Source organism: Peromyscus leucopus, chromosome 1 (assembly GCF_004664715.2).
Source record: "Peromyscus leucopus breed LL Stock chromosome 1, UCI_PerLeu_2.1, whole genome shotgun sequence".
In the NCBI taxonomy this organism is placed as follows: Eukaryota; Metazoa; Chordata; class Mammalia; order Rodentia; family Cricetidae; genus Peromyscus; species Peromyscus leucopus.
In genome coordinates, this window is record NC_051063.1 from 34,683,974 (window position 1) to 34,701,460 (window position 17,487).

Below are 17,487 nucleotides of genomic sequence, written 5' to 3' on the forward strand. Positions count from 1 at the left end.
ATAAATTTAAAAAATGAAAAAAAATAAAAACTTAAACAATTAAAAATAATTTTAAGATTCTATATAGACTCCCCAATATTTTTTGCTGTGGTTTTATGTGTCTGTACATTCATATTATATGCTATATGTGTGATAGATAAATATATAACATCTATTCTTAATAGTAGGTAAGTTGTGGATCTTAGTACACAAGTGACTTTAAATTCAATTTTCATCTCTACCATACCCATACCTACATGGAGTTAGGAGACAAGAAAAAATTCACCAGAGTAGGGAAGGTCTTTAACACAGACTAGCAGGTCCTTGGGAATTCCCTGAAGTGAACCGTATACCTTTACTATAAGATCCCCACATGGGGAGAGAAAGCATGTCCAGGAATTCTTAATAATTTTCATAAACCCCAGGCCTGAGACAATGAATAGACTCAGGTCTGTCTGTCAGTTGTGTCTTTACCATATCACATCAGCTGACTGAACATGTTACGTGACTCCTTACTTGCTGCCTGTTAAGTCAGAATGAATTAATTCTTATCTGAGATATCTTTGAAAAAGGGATAGGTGGATAGAATGAAGCCAATGTATTTTCTCCCAGAGCCAGCTTGTGTGATTCAGCCTTCAGGTTCTGGAGCATTCCTGAGGACCAGCTTTATTTCCTGTATCATGGAGGTTTTTTTCTGATGCTGTGTGTGTTTCTTCCTTTGCAGATCTTTAGTATTCTGTCCTCAATGCTTCCTGTAAATTGCTATTTCTGTTTGCTCCCAAAAGCCAATAAAATTTTAAATCAAGAGTAAATGGAAACAGTAAATATTTCACGTCTGCCAATCAACATGTAGATGGAAGATGAAGTGAGCAGGTGAACACCCAAAATGACACAAATCACTTCCAGGCAGATCGGGAATGCAGCAGGGCCATGGGAAATCTGAGTGGCTCTTGGTAAAACAGACAATGCTAGGCGACTGCTACAAGAACATTTCCTAACAGCAAGATGTATTTCTATTAAGAAAAAGGCAGCTCAAATGGCACGATTTTACTCCTTCAGAGGCAGGTCTGGGAGCCCAGAAGACATGGAAGGGGAGTGCTGCTTATAATGTTCTCCCTGGCCCATGTGAGCTGCAGTTAACACAGTCACAGCAGCATCCAGACTCAGGTTTAGAAGCAGGGTACAAGGAGTGTTCTATAACATGAGTGCATTGCCTATGGCCCAGTTCTTCTGGTGAATTAGGCACACAGATTCATAATCAGGTATCACATAGAAAAGAAGATCCATCCCAGGCTTTGTTCAGTGACCACAGCCTTCTGAAATAAGGAGAAGGCTCCATTCAGAAAACATAAGACAGAAAAGAGAGGGCCACTGGGCTTCCCCAAAACATGAGAGGCCTTGGGAAAAGTCACACAGCCTCCCACATCCATCAAGGACCATGGAATTATGATTCATTTATTGAAGAATGTTGTTAGTTGGGGCTGTGTTCCTAAATACTCCATGAAGAGTCAAAGTTTATATAAAGTCAAAACAGACAATCTAAATATTTTCTGTTGTTTGGATGTATTTTGAGCGTATCCCCCAAGGGTTCATTGTTGAAATTTAATCTGATCGTGAAATACCAGAAGGGTAGAGTTTAATACGGCTGTGGTATGGTGGTTTAAATGAGAATGGCCGCTATAGGCTCATGTATTTGAATGTCACTAGGGAGTAGAAATGTTTAAGAAGGACTATAATATTTGGAGATATGGCCTTGTTGGTGTAGGTGTGTCACTGGAGGTGGCCTAGTCTCTCTATCTTGGCCTACAATTTCTGGATCAGGATGTAACACGCTTAGCTACTACTCTAGTACTATACCTGTCTGCTCCCTGTAAGATGAATTGCTAAATGGTCTTATTAATAAAAAACCTGGAACCAGATATTGGGGTAAAAACTGAGAGATCAGAAAAGCAGAAAGAAGCCAGCCACATTCTTACCACTTGGAAATCCTTAGCCAAAGAGACCTACTTCCTGTATACCCACACCTATATGCCTTTCTGTTATGCATCTCACTTCCTCTCTCTGCCCAGCTACGTCACTTCCTGTCTGTCTGTACAGACCTCCAGACCTCTATGGTTAGTGCTGGAGTTAAAGGCATGTGTCACCATGCCTGGCTCTGTTCCTCAGTGTGGCCTTGAACTCACAGAGATCCCGATAAAGGCATGTGCGACCATTGCCTGACTTCTATGTTTAATATAGTGAGTGGCTTTTTCCTCTGATCCTCAGATAATCTTTATTAGGGTGAACAATATATTGGGGGACACAATATATCACCACAGCTCTCCAACAGGATGATCACAGGCTAGCCTCTGAAACTGTAGGCATGCCCCAATTACATGCTTTTTTTTTTTTTTTTATTTTTTTTTTTAATAAAGTTGCCTTGGTCATGGTGTCTCTTTACAGCAATAGAACAGTGACTATGGCAGATGTCTAGAGGGGAAGGCACACATGCACACCACATGCACATACACACACCACACACATTTGCACAGACACACATAGATCCCACACTCACCAATATGCACGAACACACACAACCTACACACAATTATAAACACAGACACAGCACACACCATACACACATAAACAGACACACAGATACACATGAAATGGAATGAGGTAGAAGAGTCAAATATTGGATATTGGTTTATTGATTTATTTAATGATTTACTTAAAGCACTGCTCATACTGCCTATTTGCCAAGAATGATTTCCATTGGGACAGAATGACCTAGAGGGATAGCTGAAAGAATGGGTGGTTGTGCTTTACAACCCGCTAACTGCCACATATGATTCTATAAAATCTTCCTTGCTTACCTGCCCCACTTTGTGGTTTTAGAATATAAAAGGAGAATACAAACTGGACCCGGGAACTAGTCTGGCTTTGGTCGAGCAGTAACATCTCCCCTCTCCCACTCTCATTGATGTCAGAGTGCTTATTCCAGAATGATTCCCGCAATACACACATATCACACACACACACACACACACACACACACACACACACACACACACACATATACACACAATATACACATATGTACATGCATATGCATACCAAATATGCATAGAACACAAACAAATACACACAAGCACAACAGATACACAATACACACACACACCATACACATATTCATACATATATCACCATACACATATACCCATACCATACACATACAAACACAATTCACACACCATATACATACACACACTACACAAATATACATACCACATACACAAATATTCATGTTCCCTTTCTTTTGCCATGTGATGACCCTATGCCTCCTGGGAATTTAACAAGAAGAAATGTGGTTTCATGAATTTGGGTCTCCAGAATTGTGAACCAAGTAAATCTTTTCATTAAAACCCACCAAGTCTATTGTATTATGTTATTGGCAACAAAATCAGACTAACCCAATGTTGTAGTTATTGGTTTCGTTTTATCTTGCACTCAATTCTGAGGTCCTGAAGTTGAGATTGTATATCTGAGTCTCAGGAGATCAGAACTATATCATGCCCTTCGTGTTATTTGGTCTGACTCTGCCCAAGACCTGGAATTCTGCTATCATACCACATATGTCAGAGATGCTGGAATATTTTTGGTATGGAAAACTCATGGGTTCTAGGACTGGACTGCTCTGTTTTGGGGCTACTCAAATATTTACTAGAGACCTCTAGGCAGAAGGAATACTATAGTGAAAAACAGACAATCCCTACTCTAGAAATTTAGAATTGAGTGTTAGATCGAGTGAAACCAGTAACTATAGAGCTGCATTCTTCCTTACTGAAAGCGCATGTTGGTAAATATTAGTCACTGTTTAAGCACACACTATAAATCTAACTTGTGTCCTACAGGGCAGCTCCATCTGGTATTTGAAGATAGTGATCACATCACCTTTAAAAATTAAAAATGCTCATCTTTTTTTTTTTTTTAAACCTTCCTTTTTCTACCTTTTAATGTGAATCAATCAAATTCATCAGTTAAAATAGAAACTAACTATACACTTCCATGCCTACACAGCCAGGGTATTATAGATTATAAAGTCATGTAAGCCTATGTTTCATTTTCTTCTGCTTTATTAAGGTAAAAGAAAGTGAACAAAGAAAGGGAGGGGAGTGGTTTTATACACAGATTTATGCTTTTCTTACTTTGATTAGAAAAATTGGCTTCCCCTCTCACAAATTCCCTCAACCATTGAGACATTTATTATATGTTCCTTTCACATCCTCAAACTTTCAAACACAAAGCCTAACAAAGAAACCTAAACAAATTAAATGGAACCTATTTTTCCCCTACATAAAAAAAAATGCATTTTAGTTTTGCCGTAAGGATGTCTTTGTTTTCATTATTATTAAAAAATGTCAGGAATATTTTGCCTGCTGGGAGCACAGACTTTTTTCCTATTTTTCAGTCTTACTCAAAACCTCTTACTGTATATTTTATGAGTTATAGCAAATTCTTGGTTGTACTTTTTAAAATAAAGAAAACAAACAAACCAACAACTCTGGAGCTAATGTTGGTCTGCTGCACAATGATTTTCACCCATATAGTGTTGGGAACTTATAGGCAGAAATGTAATAAGAAAAACATTTGTAGATAAACATACTCGCCTGATCTTTTGAAACAGAATTTTAGAAATAGAAATTTAGTGAGGTTGCAAATTGAGTTTCCCTATGCACCAGTCTCATGGTCCATGCTTTCTTTTTGGGTAGTGAAGAACATGAATTATTTTAATCATTTTTCAAATTCTCCTTCTCTTGGTCTTTTGGAAAGCCTGTAGATAGAGTATAGTGTTGAAATCCAGGTTGGGTGCCTTGAACCCTTTATTTGCCTTGCTTATCATTGTCCTGTGAGCTTCTTCAACTTACTTTGCACATCCGCAATGTGGGTAACTCGCCTTTTAGATGGAAAGAGTGAGAATGTCCACAGGGAAATGGAGCAAAAACAGTGTCAAAAAGTAGCTGCATTACAAGATTTTGGAATTTATGTAAGTACGGAGAGGTTTTTTTTTTTATATATATAATTTATTTCCACAAAGACAAAGAGGGTGATCGTTATTGTTTAAATTTGAAATGTCCCTCATTGACATGTGTGTGAATGAATGCATGGTCGTCCAAATAAATCTTCCTTAAAATTAACTTATACATTAATTATGAGATTTAAATAGAATAAAACTTAAGGAAATGGTTAGTAACTGCAAAGTACTCAATCACCACCACCACCACCACCACCACCATCATCATTATTAAGTAGTAGTAAGTATACTCTTCTTGTATGCAACTCATCATGTACCACCTAAAGGAGTTTGGGGACCATCTTTTTGAAAGGGCCTTTTGCTGTGGGATGTCTTTCTGTACGCTGTGAATATATATTGTTCCCATTGGTTAATAAATAAGCTGCTTTAGCCTACGGCAAGGCAGCTTAGAGGCAGGCGGGAAATCCAAGGAGAGAGACAGAATAGAGAAAGATGGAGTTTGGAGAGACACCAGCCTGCTGCCCAAGGAACAACATGCCAGCAAATCGATAAGCCATGAAGCACATGGCAAAACATAGATTAATAGAAATGGGTTAATTTAAGTTATAAGAGCTAGCTAGCTAACAAGAAGCCTGCCATATGCCGTGCAATTTGTAATTAATATAAGCCTCTGAGTAATTATTTTATAAGCAGCTGTGGGACCGCAGGCTGGGTGAGACCAGAGAAACCTTCTGGCTACAGGTCTTTAGTGTAATCAGGAAACCTATAGGAAAACAGCTCCCTTTTGGGGGTTTAGTTTTGAAATTGTGATTTCATAACCACATTGTTCCTCTTCCTTTCTTCCCTCCATATCCTTCCATACATCAATCCCTGCTCTCCTTAAGTTCATCTCCTATTTTTTCATTAATTGTTACTGCATTTGTGTACATAGATATTCCTAAATATAACCCGTTGAGTTCATATAATGCCAGTTGTATGTTTTATGGGCTGATCATTGGCACTGGATCACCAACTGTGCTCTTTTCTGTGCTCCTGCTCCCAGCTTTGCTCAGTTGCCTGTAGTTCTTTGTGCAGTGTTGAGGCCTCATGGGCTTTTCCAGGTCCACTTTGGCATCTTCGTTGGTGTGATCTTTGTTTAGCTCACATTTGGTCGGTCATGATAAGACTTGACAAGTACAGCTTCAGATGTTACTAGGTGACACAGTCTCATAGGAAACTCCCCGGCGCTCCAACCCTTACAGTTTTTCTGTCCTCTCCCCCAGTGCTCCCGGGCTGTAGGTACAGGACTGGGAAAACTGCTGTAGATAGATTGGGCTTAGGATCTGACACACAGCAGCTCTCAGGAACTAGTGACGATGACTGGTATTGTAGTGGTGGAATGGGCTTGATGAGGACTTGGGGATTCTCACTCTACTATACTTGAGACAGCCCTGCTCAGAAGTGAACTCTGGAGTAATTGGAGCCAATGGCCCTATCAACTATGCAAGTCAACTTGGTTTTAGGTTTCCCTGGGATGATTCAAGAAACAGACCATCTTAGAGAGGCTGATGCAGCTCTGTGAGGATCAGAGTGTCATGAACTTGCAGGGTGAAGGCCAGTGAGAGCTTCAACTTAGTCCCAGGAATAAATATCTGCCCCTTCTTTTCCTACCCTATCAACAAAATTTTAGTGCTATGCCTACTTGAAGAAATGCATTCATTTTTTCACCTTGTCTTCTGCTTCCAATGTTCTGGCCCTTTCTAGACAAACATATATGGATTTATTTTTCATTCCACCCCCTCACCCATTTCTTTGTCTTCTCTGTTCTTTCTGTTGTACTTCCAAAGTATCTCCCCACCATGTTTTATGTGTGTCTGTGTGTGCATAGGGAACATGTGTTGGTGCTATACGTCTACGTCGACATCTTCTCCAATTGCTCTCCACCTCATATTTTGAGACACAATCCCTCATTGAACCTGGAGCTCCCTGATTCTGCTAGTCCAGCTATCCAGAACACTCCAGGGATCTACCTGTCTCCACCTCCACAGTGTAGGGACTGCATACATGTACTGTGGGTCCTGGCTTTTTAGGTGGGTGCTGGGTTGTGAACTCAGATCCTCATGCTTGTGTACCAAGCACTTGTCTCTTCTAGCTTGCTTCCTGAGTCTTCAATCTGATCTTTCATGATGCCCAGAATCTGTCACTAGAGGGAGCCACTTGGGCACAACCCAACTTAAATATTGTGTATTTGATTGCTTTTATTTTGGATCATCTCTTAGGTAAGAAATTGCTGATCCTAGTTAGATTCAAAAGATATTTAATTTAATATAAAGAAATATAAATCAATAACAATAAACAGGAGGCTGGAGAGACTGTTCAGTAGTTAAGACCACTGACTGGTATTCCGGAAGACTTGAGTTCAATTCCTAGCACCCACATGGAATCTCACAACCATTTATAACCCCAGTTACAGGGAATCTGATGCCCTCTTCAGGCTTCTGCTCACACAACATGCATATGGTACCCAGACATATACTTAGGCAAAACACCCATAAACACAAACAATAAGTAAAATTAAAAAAGAAAAAAGCAATAAGCACACAAGAAATCTTCATTGGGCATATTTTGTATGCCAGATGTGGTTCTGAATATTTCATATATAATATCTCATTTAATCCTCACACAAACCCTAGTATTGTCCGTAAAATTTTATATTTATTTATTTATTCATTCATTTTGTGTGTGTGTGTGTGTGTGTGTGTGTGTGTGTGTGTGTGAGAGAGAGAGAGAGAGAGAGAGAGAGAAGAGAGAGAGAGAGAGAGAGAGAGAGACAGAGAATCCTGCACATATGCAGGTTCCCATAGAGGCCAGAAGAAGGCACTGGATTTCTTGGTACTGGAGTTATAGGTGATTGTGAGCTATAGTACATGGGTGCTGGGAACAGAACTGAGGTCCCTTGGAAAGTGTGCCCTATTAAAGACTGAGTCATCTTTCAAACTTCTAAATTCCAATATTGTAAATTAGAAGGTTTCTTTGGTTAACTCTCTTCCAAATTCCTGAGAGACTGCTATCACAGTTACTCCTACTCACAACAGGTGGGCTACAAGTTCATTTTCTGTTTTCTTCTAGCTGAATTCCAGAGGGTAAAATTGTGATATTTGTTCTTCATTCTTATTTTCCCTTGGCAATGCCTATGATCCACTAGAATGAAATATGGCATTATGGCTTACTGCATTTCTGTCCAAATGGCCAAGGTTTAGCAGTGGTAAAAAGAAGAGCAATGCTGTATAGCTACTTCCTACTAAAACTTCTTGCTACAGTCAAGAGAGAAACCAAAGCAACAATAAGGACAGTATAATATGAGGTTAAACAGTTCACTAAAAGTCCACATGTCAACATTTGTTACAACAATGACTTCTGTACTACAAATAACACAGTTTGTGGGCACCCACTAGACACTGTAGCTGACTTTGCTCTCATACATGCTGTAAATGGAACCTCCTTCAAACACAAAGATCAGTGAAAAATTCATCACAAATGACTGATACAGCCAGAGAACAAGGGCTGTATCAAATCAAGACCAGAGAGCGCTGAACAAACTCATCAGCCGCATTTTCATCTGTTAAATACAACTTTAATGCCTGTGAGGTAATGTGTGTTAATTAAAGCCATAGGTGTTCATTACTGAATGAAAATGTGTATGTATCCCCAAAGTTGTGTATTAACCTTATACATTTTGTCATTTCACAGCAGGTCTCTCCTTTAGATGATATTTCCATAATTAGGAATGAATGTTACCTTTCATAGCACAAGTCAAAACATTAATTACTCATTAAGATACTCAATATTTTCTCTTCTTATTTTTTCAGTTTATGGAATGTTCTAACCTTTTATAAATGTTAGCCACTATTTTACCTCTAGCAACACCTCTTTTGCATGCCTCAGATCAATGTGGAAGAGAATAATTTTTTTCCAGTCAGATCATTGAAGGTAACTCCCATTGAAGAGCCCCAAACACAGTAACAAAGTAAATATGATGACAATGAGTGCATCGATTCTTTCTCTTTGCTGAGGGTCACTCTGAGTGTTCCAGAAAATCTACACACCCACTCACAGATGAGAAGTCACTCTGAGGACGCCAGGAAGTCCACACACCCAAGTACAGCTGGTACCTCTTTCTACATTTTCGGCGCTGAGATTCCCATCTTATTGCTGAACACTGACTTTGAGCACAGCCAATGCAACTACCATCTTATGTGTACTTACTGCCCTCTCCACTCTTCCTGGAGATGTATTTCTCTTCAGGGACAAAGAAAAATAAATACCTTTAACTTTGAGTGCTAGCAGTGCTCAGTGTGAGGAGGAACATAGAGATCTTGATAAGTAGAAAGCATCATGCTCAGGACGCTGAAGACTGACTCTCACCAGACTTTCTTCTTGGCAATGGTTTCACATTTTCAAATAAAGTGTATTTCACTCACATCAGAGAAATATTGTCTAGGTGCATTGCCAATGGATGAATTCTCATTCTTTGTGCCAACACATATGAAGAGCTAATGTCACTGGGTCACAAGGTCATTTTGTGGATAACTTGAGCTATTATCTTTTATGCTTATCCACCCTCTTTCACCAAGTCTATCAGAGAAAGGACCTTCATTGCCTTCCATATAGATATAATACCACAGTATTTCTGAGAGATAAAGATACTAGAAAAATATAAGATCATGTTTGGCTATCTATAAATTTTTCTCCTAGATAACACAAAATATATACAAATATATTTATTTTTTCTTTTCTATTTAGAGATGAATTTATATTTATCACAGAGAGAAGCATGGTTCAGAATAAAGAGAATTATTCTCCTTTCTTTTCTCTTTATTCTATTCTTATGACATATATAACACAGAAGCCCTAGGTTATAACAAAAAAGTCCCAGTTTTATTGCACTCATGAATTTTGAGAATTTATATTTCTTAATCTACGAAGTTGATAACATTCTCTGGCAGATATCAACTTAGCACACAGAACCACTGAGATGCACATTCCACCTTTAATGTCTGGAATTGCCTATAGTTCATTTTCATAGCCATAACCTCCGAGGTATCCAATTGTTCAAGCATCCATCTCCCATGCAACATTTAGAAGATGTCATTGAAACTGTCTGCTGTTACCCAGAGGAGTTATTGATTGGTGTACAGTGCCACATCTCAGTTGCTGTAGCTTACTCTGAATTTTCTAAGGCCTTTCTTCCATCACGCAGGTACATTGTGAGAGTTCACCAAAAGCAAAAAAAAAAAAAAAAAAAAAAGAGGTGGGCCATAAATTGGAATTCTTTGTTTTAGTAAGCTAATCAGTTATTTCAGTCATCTTCATTACCCCAATAGGATCTCTAATGCACATATAGAACTCCTGTTACTGCACCTCCTCTTAAGTAAATATGAATGTCTTTTTTAATCCTGATAGCCTTTGCTTTTCTGGATGTCTCATCAACAGAATCCTGTGATATAAGGTGTAATGTGTCTGGTATTTGCATTGAGCATGATGTTTTAGGTTCATTCATGTCAGAACCCACATTTGTATTTTATTTATCCTACTGTTGAATAGTATTCTCTTGTGTAAATATACTATATTCTGTGCCAGTGAGATGGCTCAGTGTGAAAGGTACTTACTGCATGAATCCAGCAACATAAGCAGAACCAGATAGAATTGTAAGAACAAATGGGCAAAACTATAGCAGTATTTAGAGATTTTAATGTTCACTTAAAAATTATTAAAATAATAGGCAGTGTATCAAGAGGGTACAGAGACTCGAGCACTATCCATCTACTCCACGAGACAGGTAATTACAGAGAAATCCATTCATTAATATAGGGCTGGGGAGATTACTCAGTCACTGAATTTTACACAGTCATGAGAACCCAAGTTCAATCCCAGAGCCAATGTGAAGAAGCTGGGTGTGGTAGCATATGCTTGTAATGCCAATGTGGAAGAGACGGAGACAGAAAGATTCCTGGGGCAACTCTCCAACTAGCATAGCTTGCTTGGTAAGTTCCAGGCCCATGAGGTTCTGGTTCTGTATCAACAATAAAACAAAACTGATGACTCCTCATGAACTCAAGGTTGACTTCTGGCTTCCACATGTGTGCTCATACATTTTTTCCATGGGCATGCGCATAAATATATATTCACACTCTCCCACTAATACCTCTATTTAGCAGAATATACTTTCTCTTCAGGTTTACACAGACCACTTGCTAAGATAGCCTTTATTGTATTAAACCATTATCAAATAATTTCAAAGTATTAGAATTATACACAGAATGTTTTTCCCTTATATTTCAGCACTGTGTGCTGAAGCATGACTTGGAATATTCAAGTCTCAGGGCTATCTTCTGTACACATAATGTGCACATGTGATGCCTTGCTCAGGGGGAAATCACAGGCATGTAACCACATTGTTCTCAGGGCATCCAGATCACATCTGGCATAAGACATTCTTAGCAGAGCATCACACTCAGAAAGCTAGGACAGCCCTAAGATGTGCTAGGACCAGAGTTAATATAACCAGGACTTTCAGAAGCAGAGGGAAACCTGGCATACCTCTTTTTTCTTTTAACTCCAGTATATGGAAAAAATTACTGAGAGAGTCAGAAAATCATTGGATATTTTAGATATTTGCATTTTGAATATTGGAGCATTTAACCATATGGCTAATAAAAGTAATATTTAGTAATGTGGTTCATAAGTATAAAGTTACTAAACTTGTTCATTTGTTTCAAGACATCTCAAAGACTAAATGTGTCATCTCTTATGCTTTTGCATTAGAAATGAATTTAAGTCCTTGAGAAGCATTTTCTTTTTCAGGATTGGCCTCGAATCATGCCTTCTGGCTTCCTGAAGACATATCTGCATATAGCTATTGCCTTAACTTAGCTCTTGGGCCCCATCTAATTCTGTCTTAACTCTTCATTTATCTCAATATATGAGTGCCAAATTTTCTTGTCTTAGTACTGAGCTAATATACTCATGATAAATCATTGAAATTGCTTTCAAGACAAAGAATAAGAAATAGGAAAAATCACACTATGGATTATACATGAAAAATTAGATCACTTTACCAATTCCAGAAAGAAATGGAGTGCATGGGTTATGTGTGGGTTGGCCAAGCAGCTCATGTTCCCATTTTGATTGTGAAGGATGACTAGAGTATGATTTTTTGGAGGGAACAAAAAAAAAAAATAAGCCATGAATGGAGGAAACATGCTGTGGGTAAAGAATGTGAACCTTAAGGATCAGCCAACCTGAATTCAATATCAACTCTGATAATTATTGGAAAAGAGGTAAACCTTTCTGTAGTTTTGCATCTTACTATTAAACAGAAATCAACACTCTGCATAATGGTTTTAGATGCAGATTATCCACTACCAACACACAAAGAAGTATATTCAATAAACAGAAGTTATGGTTGTCAAATATTTATTATCTCAGTGTCTGTTAATAAGTGTCTGTTAATAATAGTAAACATTTAAAAGATATTATATTACTTACATTAATATATAATATAATAATGATCACATTATAAGCTTTAACATAACAATTAGTATAATAGACAATATAAGTAACATATATTAATTCATAATATATACAATATAAACTGTATATTAAATCTATATATATCTTCAGGAAAAACATCTGCAGACTGCTATTAGCAGCCTCTTATTTGAAACATGAGAGCACTCAGACTTGAACTGGCTGCTTGCAGTATTAGTATGTACAGGTTCTGTTAATTTTGGGAAAATGTATATATGGAAGTCACAGAGGCTGACAGACTTGGTAAAAACATAGATTTTTGAACACTGGTTGCTGATGATATTATGATATTGGAGCAGGGGAGGAAAACAACCAGACAGTGAGGGAGGAGCACCCATTGACAAACTAGACGGTCCTGTGGCTGACAAGTTCAATGTTCTTCCTGGAACCTAGCTAGACAGCAGTGTTTCTAAGCTCCTGGCAGGTTAGGTGTGGCTATGGGACTGAGTTCTTGCTTAGAGAGTCAGAGCAGATCTGTGCCTCATTGTTAGGCTGACCCATAAAAGTCCTTCAAGGGATGCTCTTCATGTTATTTTCTCTACATAGGACTCAGGACCACCAGGGAGCCTTCATGGGACTGACATAGGCCCTCTGCATATATGTTACAGTTGTATAGCTTGGTCTTCTTGTGGAACTCCTAGCAGTGGGAACAGGGACTGTCTCTGAGTATTTTGCTGGATTTGGGGACCCTATTCCTCATAATAGTTTGTCTTGTCCAGCACAAGGGGAGGTGCTTAATCTTACTGCAACTTGATATGCCATGTTTTGTTGATATCCATGGGAGACCTGCCCTTTTCAGAATAGAAATGAAGGAGGAGAGGATGGGGGAAGGGAAGGTGAGAGGGAAGGGACTGGGAGGAGAGGAGGGAGAGGAAACTTCCATTGGAATGTAAAAAGAAAAAAAAAATACTCAGGATGCCAGCCAGAATCAACCAAGGGAAGAATTCTGAGTCCCCTCAATATCTGCCACAGACAGGAGCTGCCCACCAGCCAAAAATACAGCCCTTGGGTTTTACAAACAAGAATCACTACTATTGAATGCGCCCACTAATGTTTTAGAGTTTATTTCAGTAGGTGACCTGTACCTACTCCCACAGCCTGACATTGCATCTGGTCCCTTGGTCTGCCTAACAGATAATGAACAAACAAAGATAAGTTTGTTTTCCTGTTAGGAGCCACCAAATCTAAATGTGTTTGCTGTAAGTCTATGTTATAATCCGTTTGGACCGTTTTGCTGTCATCATATTTATTGTTTACTTATGAAGTTCCATCTCATTTCATCCTCTAATTAACTGAGGATTGTTGGATCTAGAATTTGTATCACCATCACTCAGAAGGTCTGTGGCCCTTTAAAAACACACCATCCTTTAAGACCCAGCTCACTTTCCCTCATCCAAAAGGTCATTCTTAAGGCTCTGGCATCCCCAAAGTCACTCCTTTCTCTTAGTCTCTTTTTTCTTATCTCTTATCTTTGTTTGTTCATGATCTAAACACCAACATTACACAGTCTGTTATATTTTAAAGGCAGATAGTGGTCTTATTTTTATTTTAAATATTTATCATTTATTACTGTATTGGCTAGTCTTAGGTCAACTTGACACCAACTTGAGTCATTTGGGAAGAGAGATTCTCAATTAAGAAAAATCTCTCCATAAGTCTATAGTACATATTTTTTGGTTGATTTATGCAGGAGGATCCAGTTCACTGTGAGTGGTGCCACTCCTGGGATGGTGGTTCTGGGTGCAGGCTGAGCAAGCCAATGAGGAGCAAACCAGTAAGCTGTACTCCTCCATGGCCTCTGCTTAAGTTCCTGCCTCCAGCTTCTTGTCCTGGCTTCTCTCAGTGATGGATACAAGATGAAGTAAACCCTTTCCTTCCCAATTTGGTTTTGGTCATGATATTTTGTCACAGCAATAGAAACCTTAACTAAGATACTTGCTTTAAAAATCATATACTGGCCTGAAGGGACCACTCAGCAGTTGAGACTGTGCTTCTCTTGTGGAAGATCAAATTAGGTTCCCAGTACTTACGTGAGGGGGCTCACAACCTGTGATTTCAGCTGCTGTGGAACTCACACCCTCTTCTGGCATCTGTGGACACTGCACTCATGTGCACACCATAATCCTATATACATATAATTTAAAAAAAAACTATTAAAAATCATCTATTCATTCACTCAAGCCATTTTTAAGCACTTATACTGATTTGGGATTGTGCAGGACACTAAGTGTAAAGATATCAGTCAATACAGCATGGTTCTCTGTGTTCATGCTGTAACAAGAATATTATCAAGTAGTAGTCTAAAATTTAATTAATATGATAATCGCATGTAAATAGGGCTTTGGAAGCATGACAAAGATAGAAGATGTCTGAGGTGGATCATACTCATGTTTTGGCTCATTGTCAATGCTTATAAGTGCTACACTTGTGTTAAAGGCTTTGTGTTCATGGTGTCATTTGATTCTCTAGTAACCTGTGGACACGTTGGACTTATTTTATAGATGAGAAAATAAAGACACAGAAAATTAGTTCAGTATACCCATAATCAAGTGGTGGTTGAAAACCCTGTAGGTGGTGAGTTCTAACACCAAGATCTCAAGAACTCATCTGCAAGGCTGAGTTCAGAAGATAAGGGGTAAGGTGGTATGCACAGGACTCAGTGATGAACTAGGTACTTCATTGAGGAAATGGAGTTACAGGGACCTGTGGAGAGTCAGGTGAGGGTGTCAGAGTCCTCATGAAGAAAAAAAGAGTTTGGAGGTGCTGTCCAAAGGCCTTGGTATCACTGCCAGGCCTAGGATTTAAGATCTGAGGCAGTGGAGGGCACTGGAATATTCCACCTAGGTAGTTCGCTTGGTAATGTGTAAACATTTCTTGTTTGCCATGTACTGAAGGCCCCTCTCCTTTCATGATTCAGAAAAATGCCTCTGTATGGTAGATTTCAAGGATGCAAGAGTAAAATCAAGGACACATTTAAGAGGCTAATTAATAGTAGGATAAGAGACAATGAGGGGCTGAAAGATGGTTCTGGAGAAAAGAGGAGATAGTTCTCAGTGAGGGACAGGCATGGGTTCCCGACTGTCTGGTACAAAACAATGACTGACTATGTAGCTTCCATCCCTGCCCCAGTGAGACTGTTCTTTCTTTGCACTGAGGACAGGAACTAATAAAATGGAAAATTTAACTATGGTTCTAAACATAGCTTACAGATCAAGTATCTCCTCCATAACTAGGATGGATTAGTTCTTCTCTGAATGGGCTCCAGAACCCCAGTTTTCTTCAGAATAGGCTTGTAATGCTTTACAAAGATGTGTATCATTTATGCTGAAGTTCTTCATCATCATTCTGGGAGAAAATGCCTGGCCTTTCTTCATGCCTCAGAGAAAAACAGCTCCTTAGTTTGGACAATTTTCTGGTCATCTGTAGTGAGTTTCAATTACTGTTTTGGGCCGCTAGACACAGAAACCTGGCCTTGGGAACATCCTATCTATTTGGAGAGGCCTGTGGCACCACCACACCTGCACAGGCATGGAGTTACCTGCTGTTGAATTCTAACTCTAACACAACTTCCCCTATGTCTCCAATGTAATGCATAAATACCAATCTGCAGTGTCCCATGGAACCTTATGTGGCATCCAAGTCTAATGTCATAAAAAACTGCATTCATGATTCAGTTACCAATTTATTTTTTCCTTGCTCTGCTGATTTGAGGTGAATAAGCATCTTGTGCTTCTCAGCACATTCTATTTCATTCCACGAAAAGCTCTGCATCTAGTATTACTCTACTCCACAAAAGTTCTTTTTTTCCCCCTGTGGGTTTTGACAGAGACCAGAAGGGATGGTTTTCTATGATGAACACCTCAGGATACTTTGGGCAGTGACCAAATGCCAGCCGAAAGACAGTACCTGCGAAGGGATGGAAGCAAAGTGTGAGGCAGGATTTATGCCTCAGACTGACGGTCCTTGTACATGAGCACACATCGCTGTGCTGGGCCTTTGACATGGGGTGATATTCAGCCCTGCTCTTCTTTTCAGTCCCTGAGACTATGATGAGACCATGTTAGGTCAAAGCAAAAGTCTTAACTTTACAAACGGGTACCTATGTCTGTACCTGGTAGGTACCTGACCCCAATTCTCAATTCATCTGTGAATTTGTTAAAACATAATGATGGCATGTTTGATTACTGGTGGAAACAAGAAACTAAGAAATATTTTAAGAAAATATGAAATGTAAATAAAATCTTAGGGGCCTGGAGAGATGGCTCAGCGGTTAAGGGTACTGGCTACTCTTCCAAAGGACTCTGGTTCAATTTCTAGCACCCATATAGCAGCTCACAACTATCTATAACTCCAGTTCTAGAGTATTCAACACCTTCATACAGACATACATGCTGGTAATACGCCAATGCACAAGAAATAAAAATGAAATAAAAATTAAGAAAACCAAAAAAACCATAAATTTATAAAAAAATAAGATAGGTATCTTGACAAGTGTGTGAGTTCTATAGGTATATGCATCAGTCAAATTCAGTGAGTCTGAGACCCACTTCAGAAGAGGGACTAGATGCCTAGTACTGGGAAGCTGCTGCAAAATTTATCACCAAAGAGGTGTCAGGCCATAGGGAGAACTTAAAACTTCTGCTTAGCCAAACTGACACAGGATTAAACTGCACCCTAAATATCTGTGCTTATACCCCCAAAAAAGGCTACCCTGAGGCTTCAACAAAGAATGCTCTCCTTGCAGTGAGCAGATGTGAAAGTTCATGTCTGCATGTGATGGTGAGAATAACAAACAATTGAGAGCTCTGCCCTAAACATGATGTTTGAGCCATTGTCTCTAGGGCTCAGAGACAATTACAGAAGAGGAAGACTTGGTGAAAGGAACGTAAGAAGATGAAGAACGGCAGTGACAAGACATGACACTG